At 47.2% G+C, this 23828-nt stretch overlaps 1 protein-coding gene across 7 annotated transcripts in view; it reads right to left on the reverse strand.

Moving 5' to 3' along the window:
- Positions 1 to 23828, reverse strand: part of myt1lb (myelin transcription factor 1-like, b) — a 109267-nt gene that overhangs the window by 71197 nt on the left and 14242 nt on the right. For 6 of the 7 annotated variants that reach the window (XM_063496814.1, XM_063496818.1, XM_063496819.1 and 3 more), the window contains exon 2: positions 3317 to 3430. The gene's annotated coding sequence lies outside the window, so the exon portion shown is untranslated. Of the gene's footprint in view, positions 1 to 3316; positions 3431 to 16974; positions 17116 to 23828 lie in introns of those variants that run through there. The other variant, XM_063496815.1, reaches the window with a different exon arrangement.

The raw sequence follows: 23828 nt of genomic DNA on the forward strand, positions 1-23828 counted from the left end.
TCACGCTGATCCCTGCTCCAAAAGTTCACACTGCTTAGTTAAGAAAACACCTCGAACAATGAGAAAACTCTGCACGTTTGATTGTTTCTGCACAGCAAGCAGATTTAACCCAACTAACTGATTGTGTGTCAAAATGAAAACTGTCCACTGAACTTCCGGTAAATGTTTAACTTAATGAATTTTCCTTTTTTTTCATAAACTCATCGTTCATCGTTTTCAAAGTAAGAACTGTGATTCAAAGCAGGACTTAGTCGTCTTTGGACCGGAGACACGAGGGGACGGCAGCTGGAGACAAACAACTGTAACCAACAAACGTTTGATCCTGTTGTCTTTGAAGCAGTTTGGTGCTTTAACACATCCATGAAACAGGAATAAGACTCTCAGCCATCAGTGTGTGACTGAACGAAGTGGAAACGTGCTGTTTGTGATAAAAATCACCAAGAATCACAAATCTGTTGCCGTCTACATCCACAGAAACTCACATCAACTGTTTCAATCAGACTCCAGAAGCTCACAGGCCTGAAACAGCCTCGCAGCAACTTTGCTTTTATATAAGAACAAAACCAGAGTCTGTGATTATTAATGAGGCTGTGAGAAACCTCCATCAGTCAGACTGAGACTGTTTGCAGACAGGTTGCATCCCAGCAGGTGACCTTGGCCAAGGTTGCTCGGATACTTGCAATCAGTCCCTGACATCACCGGGCAACCGCTGATTCATGTCCTGTTTGGAAGAAGGTTAGTGGCCCCCCCACCCCCCTCAGTTTGTACGCTTCATCCATTACAAAATAATAAAACAATATGTTAAATCTAAAATATGAGTAACCTTCAGAGTCACCCAGTCATGGTGTGCACTATGTTTGGTGACGTTTGCATCAAGACATCAAAACTAAAATGATATTTTTCAAAAACAAAGTTATTACAGGCCATTAAAGTTTAACAGCAAAGATAAGCGTCACCCAAATCAGAGTTTTTTTATTTTTCTACACTGACAACAATAAACGGCTTCATCAGGTTTCACAGGGCTCAACAGTAATCCGTTAAAATTACAGGAATTATTATAAAAGTTTCAGCAGAATTTAGTCTGAAGTTGGATAACAGCCACAAATGTTTGTTAGCCAGTTAAAAAAAAAACAGAAACACATAATCTCAGCTTGAACATTAATGTTGCAGTCAGCCAATCACGTTTCAGACTGGTGTAGGACTCAGTGGCGCCTAGATGAACCCTCTGATGAGCGCGCGTGTTCGTGCAAACATGACAAACACGTGTTCAGCAGTGCTGCGAGCCACAGCTCAGACTATCACTGTTTTCTATTCTCCAGGATCTTCATGATGTCACAGAGATGGCCCTTACATGGTCATCCCAGACACAGAAGCCACACCTACCTTCTGTTTGTTTGTGACAGAGTGCCAATCAGAATAAAATGTTTTAAAGGGGGAGGAGCTAAAGCAGTTTCAGAGAGAGGATGAGGTGAGGCGGTTAAAGAAGGATTATTACGAGGAGTGAATCATGCAAAGCTGCTCAGGGATGAAACCACGGAGCTGGAAGCAGCAGAATGAGTCCAGTTCAGAGAGGCTGAGAGTTTTGATGCACAACCTTAATGTTAATGAAGCTAACGGAGTAATTCACTCTTCATTTCACGCATGACGACCTCGCGGGTTTATTTGGTAGAATCCAAACCGAGCACAATCCTTTTAGCGCGTCCTTATTCGGAAGTTCTTCACGTGTTCTGTGATTTGCATCCATGAATTTTAGCCTGGGCTGCACAAACACATGAAGCCAGGTCGTGAACGGGAGCGAGACTCTTAATTCAGCTCACATATTGGAAACAGCAGCAGCATTGATCAGAGTCGAGATCAATGCAAAAATAAAATGCATCAAAAAATAGAAAAAAAGGTTTGAGGGAGGAGAAACGAGGTTAGCATTGGAATACGCACAGAGACACAGAACAAGCATTTTGTATGTGTGTGTTTATGATTTAGGTGGTGATGGGGGAGGGGGGAGGAGGGGGGAGGAGGGGGTGGGGCTCAGACATCTGTCACAACAGTTCACATCGTCATTGCTTCCCTTTGTTTTACCCTTGAAGTTTTGGGAGAATGCGTTTCAGGCATATGGCGCCCAACCCCACCCTCACACACACAGACACACACACAGACACACACACACACATTGATATTCCGTGCAGCGTAGCAGCAGGGGGGAGCCACCAAAACCGCGCTGGCATTATCGAATTTCACTGCAAATAGGTATTTACGCCGTGCATCATCCAGTGGCAGTAAACACGTGTGCCAAACCGACGCTAAGTGCATCTGAATTAGTGTGAAGGGCCGCCGAGATAGCATCTGAGTGGGCGCTCGGTGTGTGTGTGTGTGTGTGTGTGTGTGTGTGTGTGTGTGTGAGGCTGAAATCTGGGGAGTGATTCCTAACTAGGAATGAAAATGGTTTTGGTGGGTGACAGCAGCTGTGCAGGGTGCTGAAATGCTGCGATCGGAATATAATAAAACAATTTATGAGCTGGTCCGCCGATGACAGCGCGCTGTAACGGTATGGATGTGAAACTAACCCGATTTCTTTAACGCCTAATCGGGTCTCATGTTTTATCCTTCATAAAACTCTGATTTTATTCAGCCTCGCCGTCCGTGACGCTTGGAAAACATTCCATCTTTGAGCCTCGCTCGCTTGATCGTTACTAAACATAAAAGCAGCTGTAAACATCTGGGCTTCTATAGTCACCTGACCCTGCACGAGAGTTCAGACTTAGCCATAAAGGATGGACACGCCACCAGGACATGTTTGTGCGATGTTTCTGCTGCTTTGGTGGAGCCAGAGTTGACCACACCTATGCAACAGGGTGCAGATATAAGCTAACACTAGCACTAAAATGTACCTGTGCAGTTCTTTCTGCTGTCCTGCAGGGGGCGACTCCTCTGGCTGCAAAAGAAGTCTGACTGTATGGAAAATAAGCTTCCTGCTCACTTTCCTGCTGACTTTATGGTCTCAGGTGCTTTCCCAGGAAGCAGGACAGGATTCAGAGCAGGTGATCGATAAGCTGATAAATTAAAATAAAAAAATCTGGTTCCTAAATGCTCGGCTGAAGCTTTTATTGGATGACGACGTGATCGCTGAATCTGCTTTTTATATCCAGGCAACGATCGAAGCTGAAGCTCCAAAACCTGCAGTTTGGTTTTGCCGACACATTTTTGTGTGAGGAAATAAATAAATCAGAAATCAGTACAAAGAGTCATAAAAGCTCATTGTTGCCATGATTTCAGGAGGAAAACCAACATGAATGGAAATGATCCTGCAGACGCGCTGTACCTGAAGCGTTGTGGGCGTGACACAGCTCGTTGGCCCCGACCTCTGCTTCCAGCGTGACCTTCTGACGTTCGGCGAGGGAGGAGCGGCTCACCACGTCTCCTCCAAACTCATTTTCTGCACAGAGGGAGGAAGGAGAACACGCATCATTAAAATCATTCCCAGAACAATCACATTCACACACAGAGCCGTGACAGGATCTGAAATTTCCTCTCCTCCTTTGACTCCGGGCTCATGAATAGTCATATAGCGTCAGCTATGCGGCGCGCGCCAAAGCCAACGCTGATTTCCGCCATAACGACGGCCGCTTGTCGTGTGCGATAGGCTTGGCAACATGGGGTAATTAGCTAGATCTATCATCTGCTGCAGGAAGTGGGGACAAATATAGCTAATGATCCGTGCCTGCCTCCATGATTTCTCTCCTCGGCTCTCCATCCTCTGCTGAGCTGGAGGAAGAGGAGGCAGAGAGGGGGGTCCCCGCTCTGTCAACGGAAAAAAAATGACCCGAGATGGAGAAAGGGAAGAAGACGGAGGAGACGGAGGTGTGAGAGAACATGTCAACCCTCCCTCCGCCTGTCAATGCTCCTCCATCCGCTGCAGCTAATTGAGAAAACGTATGGAAGGAGAACAGATGAGGTGTCGATGGTGTATAGAGTGAAGGCCCCCATAGGGAGCGCAGCAGACGGCCATAACACACACACACACAGACACACACACACACACACACACAGACACACACACACACACACACACACACACACACACAGACACAGACACACACACACACACACACACAGACACACAGACACACACACAGACACACACACACACACAGACACACACACACACACACACACAGACACAGACACACACACACACACACACAGACACACACACACACACAGACACACACACACACACACACACAGACACAGACACACACACACACACACACACACACACACACACAGACACAGACACACACACACACACAGACACACACACACACACAGACACACACACACACACAGACACAGACACACACACACACGCTGAAAGCAGAGTGAATCCAAACAATAGCTGCTCCCTGAGGACTAACAGCCGTACACCGAGTGTGTCTGCGTTATGTAAAAGGAGTGCTGGTGCTTAAGCGGACTTTACTTTGAACCAGCAGGGGGTCTCTTTCTACCCCCCATCCACACACACACACACACACACACACACACACACACACACACACACACACCTCTGCTTTCCACTTTCTTTGCAGCGCTTCTTCTTTGTAGTTTGAATGGTGCGTGCGGAGGCAGCGTGGGTGGGGGCTGTAAGGGGATCGCACAAACAACTTTGAAAGTGGCTATTAACAGGAAACCCTAATGTGAAACAATGGGACACTCAAACTATATTTTCATTTTACGAGCGCGGCCCCGCTGCCTTTGTTTCATGAAAAAAACGCGTCAGAGGCTGCCGGTTCGTATTTGATTACAGCCTCCGGGGCATTTCATTCAGAAAACGTGGGAATAAAACAAAGTCGGAGCGAATTCGGACGTGGGTGGCTGCGAGAAATGTAAAACCTGCAGATAAAACAGCAGCTCGAGAGGTAAAAGAATCAATCGTGCCGTTTGCTTCCTGTTTCTGAGCACCTTTTTAGGCGTCTGTCGGACGACTGTGCAAAAATGTTTTAATCTAAGAAAAGTAGCATCCAGTGAAAATGTAAAAAAAGTTCAAACTGTAAATTAATTTTCTCGCACATGTTTATTCCTGTCTACAGTCATGAGTGTGCAGCCGGACAACGAGACAAACGCTGTGAAACAACCGACTTTTACAGACCTCGTCAGTTCGACTTCATGAAACATTTGTGAGTCCAAATGAAACAAACTCTCAGTTCTTTCAGCTTCGATGAAATTATCTCCGTATTTATGAGTTAAAAGATTTACGAGAGCTTAGCAGGAAATTACTGAAACATTTCAGCTTCTGCTTGAATTCTGGACGTAAACAAAGACAAAAAACTGAACGCCTGCGACGTTTGGAGGGTCGGACGTGTAACGTGCTACAGGATGCTAGCCTCTGAGCAGCGGTCAGGCTAATATAAAGGCATTAGCACACGAAGACTGTTCTCAGTAAAAGTTCAGGCGGCGGGTCCCTGATGGGCTGAAGACGCCAAAAATGGAGGTGACTTTAGCCAAGAGAAGGTCTGAGATGATCCAACCACAGCACGAGGTCGTTAATCTGCTGCTGCACGGTTTGGAGTAAATCTACAGCGTCAGGTTTGAAAAAGCTGCACAGAAACATCAGTAATAATCAGGTCTCACCCAAAGTTTCCGTTTCTGTTTAAACATTCTGACATTATCTTCACATCATCATTCAAAAGTTTCATGTTTTATTATTTTAGCATCTCTCTGTTAAACGGGTTTGGAAAAATTCGTCTGTGTTCATCTTTACTTGCAATAATATTAATAACTACAGCAGTTCAGCTCCTGTATTTGAGGTCAGCAGCAGTCACAGGACAGAGTAAACCTCTGGACTCAAACATCTGGAGAGGGCAGCAAATAACCAACATCCACACAGCCAGCTCTGCTGGCTAGCAAGTTTGGTCAAGAAGTTGGACCTTGGCTCAACTTCCTGGAATGTTTACCAATGAGCTTTGGTGACATACGTCCATAAATACATACTGGGAAAGATTCTCAGAGTCCTCAAGCAAATATCACAAACTAACCCAGATCCAGATCCTGCAGGATCCAGCGTGCTCAGACACCTGCTCATCACTGCTCGGTAACATCCACATAAAATCCCAGAACTTATCTTAATCTCACAGCAGCCATGTTATTTTCAGATGATGTCATTAAAAATGGTCCCAAATGCTCCAACAGCACAAACAGTCAGCAGGCAGCTAGCTGCTACAGCTGCCTGTGTCACCATCCACCTGTCAGTCAAAGAGGCCACGCCCCCAATAATGCAAGCTTTACATTTTAATAAAATGTAAACAGGCACCAAAAGCAGTTTCTGTATCAGGCTGTAAACATGTTTAGTTTAACATGAGAGTCTGTGGGCACGGACTGGCTGGTGGAGCCTCCGGTGGACGTCAGAGGAACTGCAGGTAGTTTCATCAAGCTTAACGTGAGTAATCACAAGTTTCATGTAGTGCCTCCTAGCTGTGGACAAATTCATCAAGTTTTGTGAATGATTTCAAATAAATTTCTCCTCCTTTTACCCCATAAAATACCCAAACACACACACACACACACACACTCCTGGGTCTTTATAATCAGAGTACAAGTGATGGGTCTGTCCTCTGATGAAGGTCTTCATGTGGAGGCTGATGACAAATCACAGCTCTGTGACTCCTCATCAGCACGAAGTGTGTGTGTGTGTGTGTGTGTGCACGCGTGTGCGTGTGAGAAAAGAAGACAGACAAAGGCGTGTATCTGCAGCAGAAAGCGATGCAGCGCGGCTGTTGGTGGTGTCGATGTTGTTCCGGTCATGCAGTCGGTTTGCTAATCTGCACATTTCAGCACAAGGACAGCGACAGGCAGCAAAGCGAAGGAGGAATCGGCCTTCAGCTCGAATGGGAACACACACACACACACACTCTTACACAATCACACAGTCGCACACTGGGATGTGCACACAGCTATTCTTGTTCCCCTCCTTTGTTACAAAGGAAGAATATATGACCAAGGACTGTTAGACTGTGTGTGTGTGTGTGTGTGTGTGTGTGTGTGTGTGTGTGTGTGTGTGTGTGTGTGTGTGTATTCCTCAGAGAAAAAGAAGAGACCATGCCTGCCCTTTTCTAGGCTTCTATATCTATCAAAGCCACAGTACACACTGTAAATAGGCTGGAAGACTGGCTGCGCGCACACACACACACACACACACACACACTCTCACTCACTCACTGTAATGATACCCTATTGTATGGTGATGTACACTGCAGTATGGGAAATGGGCTGTGACACAAACTACACACATCACACCCAAAGAAATCACACCAGTCACACAGAAACACACACACATATAAGCACATATTACAGCAGAGACACATGCTTTATTCATGTGATGTGTAAGCACGCGCACGCACACACACACACACACACACACACACACACTCACAGCCTCTGAGAGCGACTGGGGCTGCCTGACCTACATTCTCGATATGTATACAGGCTGAGAGGAGATGAAATCTCTCTCTGTTTCTTCCTCTATGTTCCATATCCTCTATTCTCCTCGCTGCCTCGGACACACACACACACACACACACACGCACGCACACGCACACGCACACACACACACACACACACACACGCACACACACACATGCACACGCACACACGCACACACGCACACACACACACACACACACAGAGGAGATGAAGAAGGACTCAGGCTGCAGATGCATCCTCAGCCATGTGTGTCCTGATTCTTCATCTTTGCTGCTTTAGATAACAGAAGCTCTGCTCCTCAGAGTCGCAGGTAAGACTGTAACCGCCTCCTGTCGGTCACACGTCCCGCGGTGGGTGATGGAGGATCTGACGCTGCTTTTTATCACCACGATATGAAGAAATGTTCCAAAATTATGAGTCAAAAACAGAGATAATCTTTATTAAACACAATAAGTTGTTTACATCTCTGCAGTTATTTCTTTAAAGAAATGATGTTACTGAGCTGCACGTGTCTTTGAGTCTGAGTTTATATTTTCAATAACTTTACAGTAATTTTGTCTTTTGCCTTCTTGTTCTTGTTTTTTATTTTATATTCTTCTTGTCTGTCTCTCTGCTGCTGGAACACCTGAATTTCACCAGTGAGGGAAAATAAAGGATATTTCTACTCTACTCTACTCTGTTCTGTTCTGACTTCTTCACTCATATGTGTCCATTTCAGTAGGCTTTATGCCATGAAGGACGAGGACAGTTACCTGCCTTCATTTTAGATGAAAACTCACCGTTGTGTCATGTTTAGCTAATCGACTCCATCAGTTTAACTGTTTCTGCCTCTGCATTTATTCTTTTATCGAGCTGTCGTAGCTGCTGTGACGATGTGATCACATCCTCACAACTCCAAAGCTGTTTGTTCATGCTGAGAATGGGATTGATGTGAACTACCAGGTGTACATTACAAGTTTGGGCTAAACGCCTTCGCGTAGCCACGTACGCTTTGCATTCTGGGATGTGGTGGGGTATCAGTATGGGCTAGCAGCTAGCTGTGAAACAAGCGTAATGCTCAGGAACACAGCAGCTTCTTCCTGTTTAGGTTTATCCAGGCTGAAGACAGGAAGACGCGAGCAAACCCGCTAACTCGCAGAGCCAGCGGTTCTTTATGTGCGTGAACAAAAACGGAGATAACCAGAAACGTCCGTCGACCCAGCGACACAAACAAATGTGGAAATAAGAACAGCAGCTGATCAATCATCGCCTTACCAAACGAATCATTTTTAACCAATCAGGATTCGGGCTCTGCACAGGGTAATCACTCTTCTGGCTTGTTGCAGAATTCCAACACTTCCTGTCGGATCGCTTTCTAATAACCTTCTACACAGTCAGACCTCTTTCCACGAGGCGAGGTGTCGCCCCCTGCTGGACACGAGAAAGAACGCACTTCTGTGTTAGCGTCAGTGTTAGCGTCACTTTTCCGTCCTGGAGTCGAGTCCATCGTTATTTATGATTTCTAAAGAAGAAAAACAGCAAATCGAGCAGTGCATGCTGTTCGATCTGAGCCGCTGTTTTATCATTTATGAATAATCGCCTTGAACAGTGATGTTTGAACTATACACCAACTGTAAGTGTGGAGAAGCTGTGCGATCACCAGTCAATGAGAAGCTAAATAAAACATGGCACTATATCGAGGTTTTCCATATACCAGCTTCCAATCTCTGCTGCTTTTCTATTTAAATTCTCCAGCTCGGTCACAGAGAGGCGATTTATCTCTTTGTATAGTTTCTAATAATGAACTCAGTAATCGCTGTGAGCCCAAAGCTCAGGCAGCAGCCTGCTCTAAACACTCAGTTTATCACCGTTTTTTCTATTCTTGGAGCTCTGTGATGTCAGAGACTTACAAACCCCACCCACCTGCTGTTCAGAGCCACTGTAGGACAGCCAATCCAAAAGAAGCTGGCTTAAAGGAGGAGGAGCTACACGGGCTTGTTTCATACAGAATGAAGGGAGCGGCTATGAAATAAAGAAGGCTTATTATGAACTGTGACTCATGCAAAGCCTTTCTAAGAGAGTGTAACCATACAAATGTGGAGCTAGAAAACAGATCACCCCTTAGTCATTACTGCAGAAGGCAAACCATCCCCGCAGCGTGTCTCTAACCTGCAGGTTAAACGCACACGTAACACGCAAATGAAAACAATGTAGAATTTTATGTCTCACAAGTGAAAATAAGAGCCTTTTATGACCTGCCTTTTTAAAAAAATCTAATTCAATACTTTATGAGGATCCACAGGAATAAAATATTTACATCCCCCCAAAAGCAGTGCAGACACGAGCTTCTTCAGAGAAAGGTGAGAGAGGGGAGCGATGGCGTGCATGCAGAGGGCGAGATAACTCGGTGATGAGAAGTGGAATTAACGTATGCCTGCGTACAAATATGTGTTTATTGGAGATGGGATCGGTCTGATAATGAAGCCAGCTGGCGCCTTTTCTCTTCTTCACGCCGCTCGCTGGAAATCAATGGACCGCAAACACACGAGGATAAAACCAGCAGCACGCATCTCCTCTCTGACTGAAAGGCACCCGAACCTTCTAACGCCACGTCGGCGCCGTTTGCTCATCCGGCTGTGCAGAGAGCAGATCCACCTCCGGAGCGTCTGCAGGAGCTCCCCCTCCCTCCCTTCATGCCCCGACAGCACAGAGGTTAGTAATTCAAAAGGTTCTCGGTGTAAAAAAAGACCTGATCCACTATATCCCCAAACTAAACCATCCAAACCCTCTAAATCCCAGCGAGGCATTACACTGACCACACTGTCAAAACATTGATACAGCACAAACCAACAAATCCTGCGACCCTGCATCCAGCCCGCTTTAATATTACAGCGTTTCCCCAACAAATCCTCCTGCAGGTGAAGAGCAGCAAGGACGACACCGGTACACATTTGTCTCAAACTTTTTCATCACACCTTCTCATATCCTGTCACCCCACGTAAAATCAACCAATCAGCTGATTGTTGCTATGCGATATTTAACCTTCATAATGTGAATATTTTCAGAGACCCTCCGAGTACACAGAGGTGGGAAAAGCTGGTCAAAGTCCATGAAAACAGGCGAGCAGCGACAATCAAACCAGAGCAGACCCATGTTGCTCCAAACGAGCTCTGAAAACTGTCGTTTAGTGAGCAGGACTAATTCACTATTTCATCCAGCAATGGGGGTGTGGCCTGGCCTGACAGCCAATGAAATCTGCCCTCTTATTGATTGTATGACTTTATGAGTCTTTATCATCACAGCACAAAAATTCAGACGCAGTTCAAGTTACAAACTCATAGAAAATAAAAAAGATGAAATTTTCATGTGTTGCATCACATTTTTGGTTTTTGGGGGAATTTTGAGCCGTCGTCACTGAGAACCACAGAAATCCACTCAAGTCTGTGGAAACACATTTAAGCTTAAAAGCTCTAAAGCCAAACTCACATTTCTGATTATTCAATGGAGAAAACTTTAAGAAGTGCATTCTGGGTAAACTCTCGGGGTTCGAATCACCACGTGGGCTCAGAGCAGTGGTACCGGGATCATCTTTAAACGTTTTTTTCATCCTTGAGATTTTTTCGTTGCACGGGAAAATAACACGCCGGCCTCGCGAACTGTGAGGGCCTGAAGCTGAAACTGTTCATTTTATATTCACCTGAAAGTAAAATTCTGCTTCATCGGATACACCGAAAAAATTAAAACAGCATCACGCAGCATATTCGTTTACATATGAATGCATATCAATGCATGAATGCAGTCAACTCGCAGCAAAAACAATGATTGTGGAAATAGCCGACACCTCCAGGATCATACCAGAGGCTGTCGGACTATTACAGAAATGTCCTTGTTAAAGCAGAGCGCAGGAGCGAGCTCCTTCCACCGCCGCCCCCCGCCTCCCCTCTCCTCTCTAATCTTATTGAGGCTGTGAGGCTGCGGGCCTCTCACACCAGGCGCACAGGCAGAGAAACACAGACTCACCTGCATCAAATCAGCACATATCTGATTGGAACTGTTGGCTGATCTCCTGCTACAACAGCTAAAAAATGAATCTGCCTGTCGGTCTGAATCTCTCCCACAAAATATCTTTGGACACAGCGGTGCCGGCGGAGACTCCGAGGTTCAAGGGTGAGAGGAGCTGTCAGGCAGTGAAGTGGACTGGCTCTTTATGACTTCCCTGCACCTATCAAAGAGGAAGAGCACGCCAAGGTAAAAGCAGTTTTCTGACCCACTTTTCTCTTCAAGGACGCCAGAGATGGAACTGACCGCGCGCCTGACCTGCCGAGGCTTCGCAAACACAGGCGGCGAGCCACGCGGCGTCCACGCCGGCAGTCTGGGAGGAAAATAAAGCAACGCAGCAACACACGCGCCGTGCTCGTTATTAGCTGCACCCCTCCTAAAAAGACACAAATGCACACACGCAGCTAAAAGTGCACTCCTCCATCCTCCTTCTCTGGGGAGGCGCCTCCCCTGTAAGGGCGCAGAGTGGGGGAAATAACATCGGGCGAACAGCCGCCGCAATTACCCACAGTGGGGTAATCACCAGCACAATGCAATATGGGCTGGCTGCCTGGGAGAGAGAGCGAAATACTCAGGTGAGGAAAGAAGCCAGACAGCAATCAGCCCAGCAGGACGAGTGAGAGAGGGAGAGAGAGAGGAGAGCAAAGGGCCATTCCTTTAATTTCCAAGGGAGAGCCAGGGCCTTAATTACTTGATGAGTCTCCTCTCTTTCTCTTCTTCTCTGTGGCTGTTAGAAAAAAGCAGAGAGGGAGCGCGTATAGCGGCCTATTATCGGACTGGGAAGACTCCAATCACCTCTCAGCACAGACAGCGAGCGGCGAGAACAACATAGCAGTGATGGAGGGAGAGAGAGGGAGAGGTGATTTACGCCTTTAGAAGTGTTAACACCATCTCTCATCCCCGGCAGCTATAGAACACCAAGGTCGAGGAGGGAGACTTGAAATAGCCGGAGGAAAACAGGAGGCTGAGCGGCGCCTCCGCCTATAGAAAACAGCAGCGTTCACACCGGCAGAGAGGCGGAGACTCTCCCCGCGTCCCCGGGGCTCGACGACGTCTGTTACACGTGCGAAAGCAAAATAATCACAAAGCATTAACGACCCATAACGTCTGCAGACACACGGCTGCCCTCTGATGCAAACCACAGATCAGTCGACCGTGTGGGGAGCTCGGTGCAGGTTGCTAGGTGAAACTGTTGCAATCAGGTATTGCATGAAAACCTCATTCGCCAACTAACTGCTGAGAGATTGGGGACAAGTTGATGACTGCAGCTAGTTGTCTTTTCCTGGGTCAAACTAAATGGCCTCAAAGGAAAAATGAAACCGCCCGCACATCACAGGTGGCACGAAGAACAACGGAGCGCTCCCACCCAACGACGAGACGTTGCAGTTAGAGAACGAGCCGTGACACGTCCGTGAGCCGCTGTGCATCAGCAGCAACTGCTTGCTAACCCCTCACAAACATTCACTGGTCCTCACCCAGCAAATCTAAATCTGCATTTGACCCCACAGAGCTGCTGGTGGTCCCTGATAGGTCCCAAGGTCCGTGTGATTGGAGCTTAATCAGCAGATTACATTTAGACGTCTGCCTGACAAAAAGCCCAGGCTGCTGTCTCATCCAGCCAGAAACCCAGCCGACATCATTCCTCAAAAACACTTCATGATAAGTTCCAGATCCATAAACGTTTTTCAGGATGGCTCCATTATCTGGTTAGTCTTCCTCGGTGACACATTTCACAGTTAGGACGAGCTTTACTCAGACATGATGCCGAGTACCTTCAGCGTTTCTTTGGCATTTCCGTGCTGCCTTCCTTCTTCTTAATCAGCCAACATGCATGCTGTTATTGGGCTCCATATCAAATTGGATGAAATGCAATCAAAGCCCACTCCCACTTAAGAAGAAGGAACAGGCTCTGGCTGTCTGCAGGCTCCCATCTGATGTGTTCACTGTTAGGTCCCGTGTACATCTTATATTTGCAGTTTCTCAGTCTTTCTAAGCAGCCATCGGCCCGGGACACCAGCAGGTCCAAACGTCCAGGTGTGATGTCTCTTCTTAAAGCTCAGTGACTCAGCCTTACAGTGGTTTGTTTCAGACTTAAGAACTGCACGCTATCACTAATGTTTCAGCCCATTAATTTATGCAGGAGGTGTCCTTGGGCAGTGGTGCATCGGTCACTCCAAATCTTCATTTATTACATGTGCAGGGTAAAGAAAGGGCTTGACAATAACGGAGCAGCTTTCAGTGCTAAACCTCCAGTTAATGAAAACAAGATGAACACAAAGATCTAAATCAGATGAGATTTACAGTCATAACCATCAGTCAGTGTCCTAAACAGGCAGTTATATCGCCATGCATCAAGCCACTGGTGCTAAAAGTAACACATTATTATTGTTTGACTCTGTGGGATTAAAATTTGTTACTTATACTTCAAAGCTGTAGTTTAGCATCTATTTAAAGCTCAGTTTTCTGTGATGCTGCCGTACACTTCTACGCTGATGACACTCAAACATACCTGCCTTTATCAGCTACATCATTACAGTATGTTGATCTGCCTGCAGGTCAAATACTGGATGACAAAGAGTCACATGGCCAGAGGAGACCTCGGCGTCACGCTGACGTGTTGGTGGCATCAGACACAAATGCATTATTTGGTTACATTTTATGACCAATTATCATCGATTTCCTGCAAACATAACATCTGCTTTTACTTATAGCAATACTTTTTCCATGAACACTCAGCAACACCTGCAGTATAAAGTGTAACGAAGCGTCCCGATCAGTTCATGAAGCTGTGCTACACCTGCCCGTGTTGCCCACATTCACAGCTTTGAGGTTTGTGTCTTCTGTGCACTTTAACATTAAATGTGATCCATTTTTATTTAGTAATGTCACATTTTCTACAACAATGGTCCAGATTGATCGATAGGAATATCTTCCTAGCTGCACTTTGTGCTCAGAAATCTGAACGATGTTAGACGCCGGGCCGCGGTGGGCGAGCTGCATGTGTCTGCCTGTCATTGGAGGCTGAATGCTTGTTTACAGGGACAATTTATATGATCTTTCCTCAGTACACGGTCACAAAGATCACTGTGAAGACCCCGTTTGCACGATCGTGCAGTGAAATGATTTCTTTGAAGGTTAGCGATCATTTATCTGGTCAGAGGGGAGTTTAACCTGAAGCTATGCGAACCCGATGCCGGGCCGAAGCTCTCCGGCACGGCTAATGAAGCAGCTCCTTTTGTGTGGCATTTTCCAACCTTCGCTGCTTCTCCTCAGTCGTATCGGATCTCCGGGACTGATTGATAAGGATGCAGTGCGAGAGCAGGATGAGCGCGCTCGCCTCAGCGTTGCAGGTATACAAACACGTGGACTAAATCAACGTGTTTGTGCGCGTTTGATTGCACCCTGGTCTCAATGCACTGATGAGCTCTATTGTTCTCTTCTGTTTTTTCCCATCTTCTACCCTCTCTCCATCCTTCCTCTGCCCTCCCACCCCCTGCCTGACTGCCAGCGTCTACCCAGAATACCAATGATGCAGTCTGCAGATAGATAGGGCTGTCTGTCACATGACCCTATATGTCCTGAGGCTTTACCCCAGGATGACAGCAGGCGTAGCGCGTGCACGCACACACTCCCACACAAAGGTACTCCCAGTAAGGCGCGCTGTATCTCAGCACAGGCACCGAAGCATGGCAGCACACACAAAATATTCAGAGCTATACACTCGCTCGGGCAAGCTAATGGGCACGCACACACCGAATCACCGCAGGGGAGAGAGGCAGAGAGAGAGCGAGCGGACACCCCGTCACCGTTCACACATGCCGTCTCTCTATCTGCCTCTCTCGCCATCACACACACAGCGCTGCAGGCGAGACAGAAAAACACTGAATATCCCCCCAATTCCATCCATCTCCACCAACACACACACACACATCCTCCTGTGGGAAGGCACCCCACCCCTGTTTCTCACACAAACACATTCGTCACTGACAAGGCTCTACACAGTCACCGGGTATCCTGTGGCACCAAAAATAGCAGCCCCTAATAGGACGGGATAGAAACGGTCCCCTCGCTCTCTGCTCAAATCAGCTCCGCATTTCCAGTGTGGGATTCGAAGGCGTCGGGCTACACGAAGCAGAATTTGTTTCGATTTGAATGAATCACACGGTAATTTAAAAACGGCTCCCCCAAAGCCAGAGAGCATCCTCTGAGGGGGACGGCGGCGGGCTGCGCCCTCCACCCCAAGTCTGCAGGATTCACTGCACGTATAAGACAGCAAGGCCGCTTCATCGCTGTTATTAGTCACTAACACCTGCGAGTGACTCACATGTTTCCTGTTTTTATACACATGAGCTGGATGCATTTCCTGTTAGAAGAACCTCTGCCTCCAATTATGTCAAATTTACTGTTAGATTACATTAAATTACTGCACCTGCTCTTTTTACTGCGTGTCTACTGTAAGACACAAGAAATGCTGCCACTGATTTTTCCATATAAAACTGAGTGCATTCATTTATTTGTTGATTTTATTGAAAACTGTAAATGCAGTTTAAATAAAAATACTGTTAAACTACAGTACAGTCCTGCTATTAGATTTACCAGCATTGTAGTTTTTAAATACTAATTACTGGCAGACGTGGAGAAAAGCTGCTGTAACATATATGTATAAACTACAGTATATAAGAACTGCACGCCAACATACAGAAACGGAAAAACCTCACAGGATTGTGAATAATTAAGTAGAAATCGCTCATTTAGCAGAGCTGTGACGGTTATTTTAAAATGTTTGCGTGACTGAGAGAACTCTGCAGGTTCAGCCTCCTCGACCAGGAATTCTGCAGCGATTAATCGTCTTCAGAGTTTACAATGTTTAAAAACATGCATTAAATACACGTTTGATCGAGTAGCATTCCTGCAACAGCTGCACGCGTTAAACAGAAGGATTGCAACAAAGCTGATCTCGTGCCGTCGTTCCAGAACATCAAGAAGAAGAATAGAAGGTGTGACTGATTAATAAACAGCACAGACTGTCAGCTGTTGGTTTGCATGGCGCTATAAAGACTATATATGTTTGTAGATCACAGCAGTATGAACAGGAGTGGGTAACAAAGCAAATGTAGCTGCTGCAACTTTACAGTCATTTAACAGCAGAACGTCTCACGATGTGCCTCATTGTGGTCACGTTACACTTTCAACACAACAACTGTCAGAACAAGCCAACGCAGCACGCAGTGCACATATATTCTTATTAAAAATACAGTAACTGCAGCCTGTTTTTACCCTGTGTCACAATGAGAAACGCTGAAAATAATTCAAACCAAAATTAATCAGAAAAGAAAAAAATAAATAAATGTAACAACAAATACAATAAATTAATATAATTTAAATACAAATCACACAAGAAGCAATTACATCACAAATACTGATTTATGTCAGTTTGGACTGATGTCTGTTTTAAATATTTACCTTGCATTAAATGGCATCAGATGTTTTTATTCTTCCTTTATCTTGATTGTGACAGCTCTGATCCTCCGTATTAATGTGGGGATATTTACTCAGACATGATAGACGTGCACTGCTCACGTGCACGTGCAAACGGCGAGGAGAAACCCTGAAGCACGCTGTCACGCTGTACTGTTTACTTTAAATCTCATTAATAATGAGAGACCATCATAATGACGTCATTAATAATCTGTGATTTTGGACGTTACACAATCCCATCAAAGAATAAAACAACTTTCTTCATCAAAGAGCAGCAACGAGACAAAATCCCCAACTCCAGAGGAAAGCGGCCTCCGAGTCTCCGACCTATAAAAGCTCAGCTGTGCGTGGAGCTGATGCCGGCAGGCTCGGTGTGAACGCAGCAGCCGTAAAGCTGCGACCGATCCCCGACGAGCGTCGCACACCGAACACACCGAATCTCAGAAAAGAAATGGGCGATTAACGCGCCGCTTGCAAATGAATCTGATTGGAGATCGTGCCAGAGTCGCACCGGCGACGTGGAGATCGTTTCAGTAATTATCAGCTTGGCGCTCGGCGTGCCGGCACACACTGAAACACAATCTGAGACTACAGCGAGCTGCAAACACGAGCGGCGCATGAATGGCTGCGCATATACGTCGCTGTGTTGGGGCTCGTCTTTTCTTTCCCTCGTATGTCTCCTAACACCTGTTGTGAAATATGTATATGTGCGTTTCTGGATCCTTGTCAGAAAACTTGTTATGTTGATATCACACTGCGTGCCGCAGCGACATCAAGGTGACAGCTCGAGAAAAGGTGGGATGTTTTTATGCAAATGGCGCCTGAACGGAGCTGCAACCAGAAAAAGACTCGGCGAGCTGCGCAGGTATGCAGCGAGCGTTGGAGGTTCTGAGGTGGATTTCTGCATATGTGTGTGTGTGTGTGTGTGTGTGTGAGTGGGGGGAGGAGGAGGGCTGCACATGTGTGAGTGGGCTCAGGTGGATTGTGAACTCCACAGATGGACATTTGGAGCAGCTTTGCGCCCTGCAGCAAACACACACACACATTCACACTCCCACGCACGGCTGTAACATTAACCTCGTGTAACTGTAGCCGAGAGAAAGCCATAAAAAACCCTCCTCAGCACCTCGAATCACGTATCGACACGCTGATCCAATAATTCAGCTGTCCAAACACCAGGAAAGTCGAATCGGCCTCCAGATTCTAACGTTTCGTCTGCGTCCTGAAGATGCCTCCGCAGAGAGGTTTCCTGCAGCAATTTTAACTCTGCAAACGTGATGATCGGGAAATATTATACAGTCGAAATTAAACCTGCTGCACTGCCATCACCACAGAAATAGAAACGTGCTTCATTCGGCTCTATTTGACTTGTTTATTGTTGCTGATCACGAAGCTCATGAAATATACAGAAGAATATGATATATAAACGTAACTATGACACACGGAGGGAGCTAAGTTTAGACTTTAATTATAATATGGTAGTTTTCCTTTTGCAGTGATGCTCTGAGATCTCGGATGCAGGGAAAGCAGCAGCACAGAGATGACCCTGAAACTATCAGAGGATGGGACGGAGGGGCAGGGCAGGAGGTGGGCTGCACCACCACCTGGTGACTTCACCACCTCAAACACCAGCTTATCCTGATTTTACGTGCTAGGTCATGGGTGGTGATAAGAGCTGGGCCTGCAGCTACGACTGGGCGGGTTACAGCCAATGAACAGGGAGCAGCAGGTCCTGTTGTTGTTTCTGCAGTGTGAGTTCCTCTTCCAGAGCTACAGCAGATCAGGATATATGCAGAGTTGTACTGTAACATCCTGAGGCGGCTGAGGGAGCTTCTTTTTACCCAGCAACTTCTTAATTAACCGGACACGCATGTCTTTGGATAGTGGGAGGAGCCTGTTCAGGAGAACATGCAAAAGTCAACATGAAAGACCTCGTGTGACGAGGAGGTTTAACCCGAGCAGCCAAACTATCAGCGTCTGAGAGCAGCGTCCTGCCAGGTCTTTCACCTCTACGTGTCGCATAGAAGCGTTTACATTATTTATGCTTCGACAGTTAGAATCCTGAAAACCTGTCGGTCTGTCTGTCAATCAGGCCAGCCAGGTGTGACGCTCACACCTGGCTGGCCTAAAAGCAGCTCCTCTCTGCAGCATCGTTGTGCTGCCTTCTGATCTGGGGGTTGAATCTGTGTCCAGAAATAGCGCGTTCCTAACGACGCAGTCACATGGCGTGATCTAAATGTGTCGAGGGGGTGAAAATAGCAGCTCGGTGCGACATGACTAAAACATTAAAGACCCGACCGAAGGAGAGGCCGTGTTCCTGTATCCCTGCGCCTCATTCTGTTTCTTTCTGTTTTCGACCTTTACACGGCGCCGTTTGTCGCTCCGGCTCCTCGTTTCGTGCCTTCTTTCACCTCTTTGTGCCACTGTGTGCTAAAAGTCTCTCCCCTCACAGGCTCGTCTTCCATCCCGGCTGGAGGTTGAAGGGATGAAGGGCTGGCGGAGGCGGGGGGTTGGTGTAGACGGAGGCTGTGTGGAGCTGCTCGCTCCCTGAGGAGCCTCTTCTGCCAGCCCAGTGCCACAGATCAGCAGTCAGCCAGCCAGCCGTGCACTGACCTCATCCCTCTCTCTCCTCTATTTCTGTCTCCTTCTATCTCGCTCTGCCTCTCTGCCAGAGGCACTCGCTGTCCCCGTGTCTCCTTCCTACGCCAACTGCCTGTCCTGCTACCAACGGTGCATGTCTGTCTGGCAACCTCTCCGCCCGCCTTTCTGTCTGTCTCTCTTCCAGCCGGTCTTTCTATTATTCCTCCAGTCCTCCTGTCTGCCTGCCTGTCCATCTGCCTGTCTGCCTGCCAGCCTCCTTCTCCAGCCAATACCTCCACAGCGGAAAGCGTCCAGGCTGTCAGCCGCTCTGCCAATCTGCCCGACTATCTGCCCGTCTATTCGTCATCTGTTTGTGTCTCTGTTTGTTTGCCCGCTCGTCTATCTGCCTGTTTACCTGTCTGCCTCTCCATCTGTCTGCTGTCTGTCTCGCTGCACGGCTGTCTGCGTCCAGGTAAAGAGGCAAACGAGAACCCTGCCGCTGCTCTGTAGCGGCCTGTGAAATAATTCTGCAAAAATCTGATCTAAAGTATAAAAAGGAGAAACAGAGGACACAACAAATGACAGGAAAACATCAGACTCGGGCACAAAGCCTAAAGCATCTGCAGTCTGAAGGTGAAGCAGAGCATCTGTCGGGCTGATGATCGGGCTCAGTGTGCTTCTGATAATCCTCGAGCACTCCACCAAGCCCAGAAACCATCCACCCACCACCAGGTGAGACCTTCATCAGAGATGTCACTCTGGAGGAAATCTGAAGGACCGGATTTAATCAAATTCCCTTTGGAAGTCTCAGCTCTCCATCTTTCTGGCTGGATGCTGTGAATTCTGTTTATTGCTGGTTAAAACATGAACACATGAAATATTCTCATTGTTATAAAAATGTTTTCATCCACACAGGCCGCCATGACTTTGGCTCTGCAACCCACCCAGGTAGGTTAAACTGTGTGGACTGTGTGTGCTGTTTCAGCGTTATGCTGCTCTCCCAGTGCTGCTGGGTACGAACGATGATGGAAACCAGTTTAACCAGAGTGAAAATCACCCTCTCCTCCTCTGTGGCAAACCAGAGGTCACGACCCCGATAAACAGTAGAAGAAGACTCCGTGATGGTGGTGGATGAAGACATTTTATTATGAAAGGACAGTTTGATCCTCTAATCTAACTTCCTGTCACCGCTACAGGTTACAGTGAATGTTTTTCTGCTGCTGTTGGATTGAAATGACTGAACTGTTGTTTGCTGGGCTCAGTGTGTCTGTTCACACTGATGGGAAAGTTTCAGATTTCTTTTTTCATCTGGCTGATAAAGTCAACTTTTATTGTGCTCTATGTTTAGCAGGAAGTTTACCACAGAAATAACAATAAAGAAGGTTTTTTTTACTGTTTAATAAAAAAATGCAAAAAGTTTGTTTTTATTTTACTTTTATTATAGAACCTAAATAAAAATGGTTGATGAAATGATTAAATGATTGGAGAGCACCAGCTGACACTGATGAACTCAGACTGGGTTGCAAAGCGGCTTGCAGGATTGATTATCCATCATTAGCTGTTTCATTCCAGCTCACATTTATAATCTGTATTATATTATATAAGACAATTATTTTTAAGTGGCGTCTTTATCTCAGAGACGAGTGTGAATAACCGTTTGGGCTGTTCATCAGAGCGCCCTCTAGATGAAGCTCAGCCGGTTTGGGCGCAGTGGGATTAAATATTAAGAGAGCGGGCTCTTTGTGCTCGGCTCAGTCTTTTCCTGCTTTAATCTCATATTCACAGGCGACGAGCACCTTCCTGCTCCTGTTGTCGACTGTAAATCTCAGTGAGTGATGCACCACAGTTTGTGAGGGTTTCTTTCTTGGCAGACGACGACTTTTCATTCACTGTCTTTCCAAACGAGACGCCCGGAGCGCTCCTCTGTCTTCAGACGCTTGCTCATCAGGCCAACTTCCTGCTAATAGTCCTCCACGCTCTCATTCACAGCTCCGTGTTTTAAAAAAACAGAAAAGGCTGTCCTGTCTTTTCTCGCTATCCTTTCTGCGTCTCGCTCTCCCATGTCCTCTCCTATTCTTGTCTCAACGGGAGAGCGAGAGAGCGTTTGACTGGCTCCTCTCGACCAAAGGCTGCGCCGCGCTCGCTCGGCAGTCAAGGACGAGTCTAATAGAGGTAGAACAAAAGAAGAGGGGCGAGGGAGGCGAGCAGAGAAACAAGCCTGCTGTGGCGCAGGGCTCTTTGAAATCAGTGGAAAATAATAAAGGTGTGCAATTCCCCGTCTGTGGCGCCGACGTTTGGCCCGCACCTCTGTCCACAGGTGGGGAGGGCAGGGGAAGGAAACACAAGTTTGCCCGTGCTTTACATCTCGCACGGCTCCACGGGAGGCTTCAAATGAGCACTGCATCTCCTCCTGCACAACCACAGCCACGTGCATTATGTTCATTCACTGCAGGGTCAACAAGATGCTTCACACATCCACCTCCAATTTTTCCTGCATGTAATCTTCTCTCTGTGTCGTTTCACGAGAGATCGCTTCTACACTGATTCTGCCGTACCGCGTTCTCTTTGTCTCCACCCGTGCGCTACAAATAAAGTAAAAACAATAGAGTACGAGCGTTTCCTGTCTCGCTGTTCTCTCGCCGTTTGTGTTTACGCTCACTCCCACATGAAGCACATTTAAATGCCTCTGCAGCGAGATGGCTAATCCCTGTTGTGGATTGGCCCAGTTAGCAGTTCCCGGCTTTTGGAGGGGAACGCGGGGATGAGGCGGGAGGGTGTAGTGGGTAAACCCGGCCCATGTTTCTGCAGCACTGATAGATGTTATCTGTGTCAGCCTTTGTTTCTTCCTCCCTCTCCTCCTCCTGTTTCTCCCTCCACAGCCTGTCTCCTGCTCCTCTTCTTATTATTATTTTTGCCGCGCTCCTCTCCTCCCTCCTCCTTCGATCCGGTGCCCAGATGCAGAGACGGCAGCTGTGTTGTGTTTTAAAGTGTGCCCGGTTGAAACCGCTGCGCCTGGCATCTGCTGTTGGCAGAAAATAATAATAACCAACCCCCACTATAGGCATCCGTCTCTCTCTCTGCTCTCGCTGCCTTTTAATCCTCTGAAACGAGATGAAACACAGCGGCCGTGCTTTTGGGGATGAAAGGGTTAACCTGCTGCAGAGCTCCTCTTCCAGCAAGCTCACTAATAACCACCAATTACTGAGCTGTACACGAGAAAAGAAAAAACAAAAAGGGCCCTCTATGTTAGTCAGGGCTTGTTAGCCTCTGGGCATGTGGCTAGCTAGCTAGCTAACTAGTCTCTCTCCTGGAGTAGCCTAAATGAGCTCCCTGCAGATTTCTAATTCCAATGTTTGTTAGACATGATGCATAGGAGCCTCCTGATCAAGCTAACAAGCTAAACGTGCCGGGTGGCACTCTGGCAGCGCTTCTCATAGCTGTCAACAAAGAGACTGACAACGTCGTCAGCTAGCTAGGGATCTCATTTAAGCCGGCTAATCAGACACAGCCGTGCTTCGCGCTAAGGTGGCGTCCTCCTGAGAGCAAAGCTTCGGAGACGAGGGGAGCGCGTCATCCAGCTCTGCCACCCAAACACGGGGGCCGAGGGAGAAGCGGGCGGGCGGGCGGACTGCTTTAGCCGGCCGGGGCTGTAATTAGGTGCCCAGAGCTCAACGCCCACGCGCCTCAAATGAGACGCCATCTCTCCATCTCCTCCCTCCCTCAGCCTCTGCAAACAGGCTCCCGGGCGCCTGGAAGCTGCTGCGCACACACACACACACACACACACACACACACCTATATATATTTTCCATGTGCAGCATATACATGTATCATCAAGCTACCAACAGGAGACAAGCTCGCCCACGCAGATTTATGCAAAAACACATAAAGACATGAAAGCAGACAACGAGGGAACATATAAATACAAATACTCTTTTGTACACTTTTTATAGAGATCATGAAGAGTTAGAGCTCAACAAGTCCCTCAAAACTACACCTGCGTACACCTAAAGCAGCCTGTCCTCGTCCCCGGGGCATCAATTAGAGCCAAAGCCACTGACGTGGTTCGTTTACGCACGAGGCGTCCTCTGGCTCCGAGCGGCCGAGGACAGTGTTGAGGTTTACTGCAGTGAAGACCTCACCTCAGACTCGTTTCCACCTAAACCTGACCGATGTGGCAAAAGCAGTATGCAGTGGACGGCTGAAGAACTGCAGGTTTCAATGTTATCGTGATGTTTCAGCTCTGGAGGCTGTTATTG

Source organism: Pelmatolapia mariae, linkage group LG16_19, assembly GCF_036321145.2.
Source record: "Pelmatolapia mariae isolate MD_Pm_ZW linkage group LG16_19, Pm_UMD_F_2, whole genome shotgun sequence".
NCBI classification, from domain to species: domain Eukaryota; kingdom Metazoa; phylum Chordata; class Actinopteri; order Cichliformes; family Cichlidae; genus Pelmatolapia; species Pelmatolapia mariae.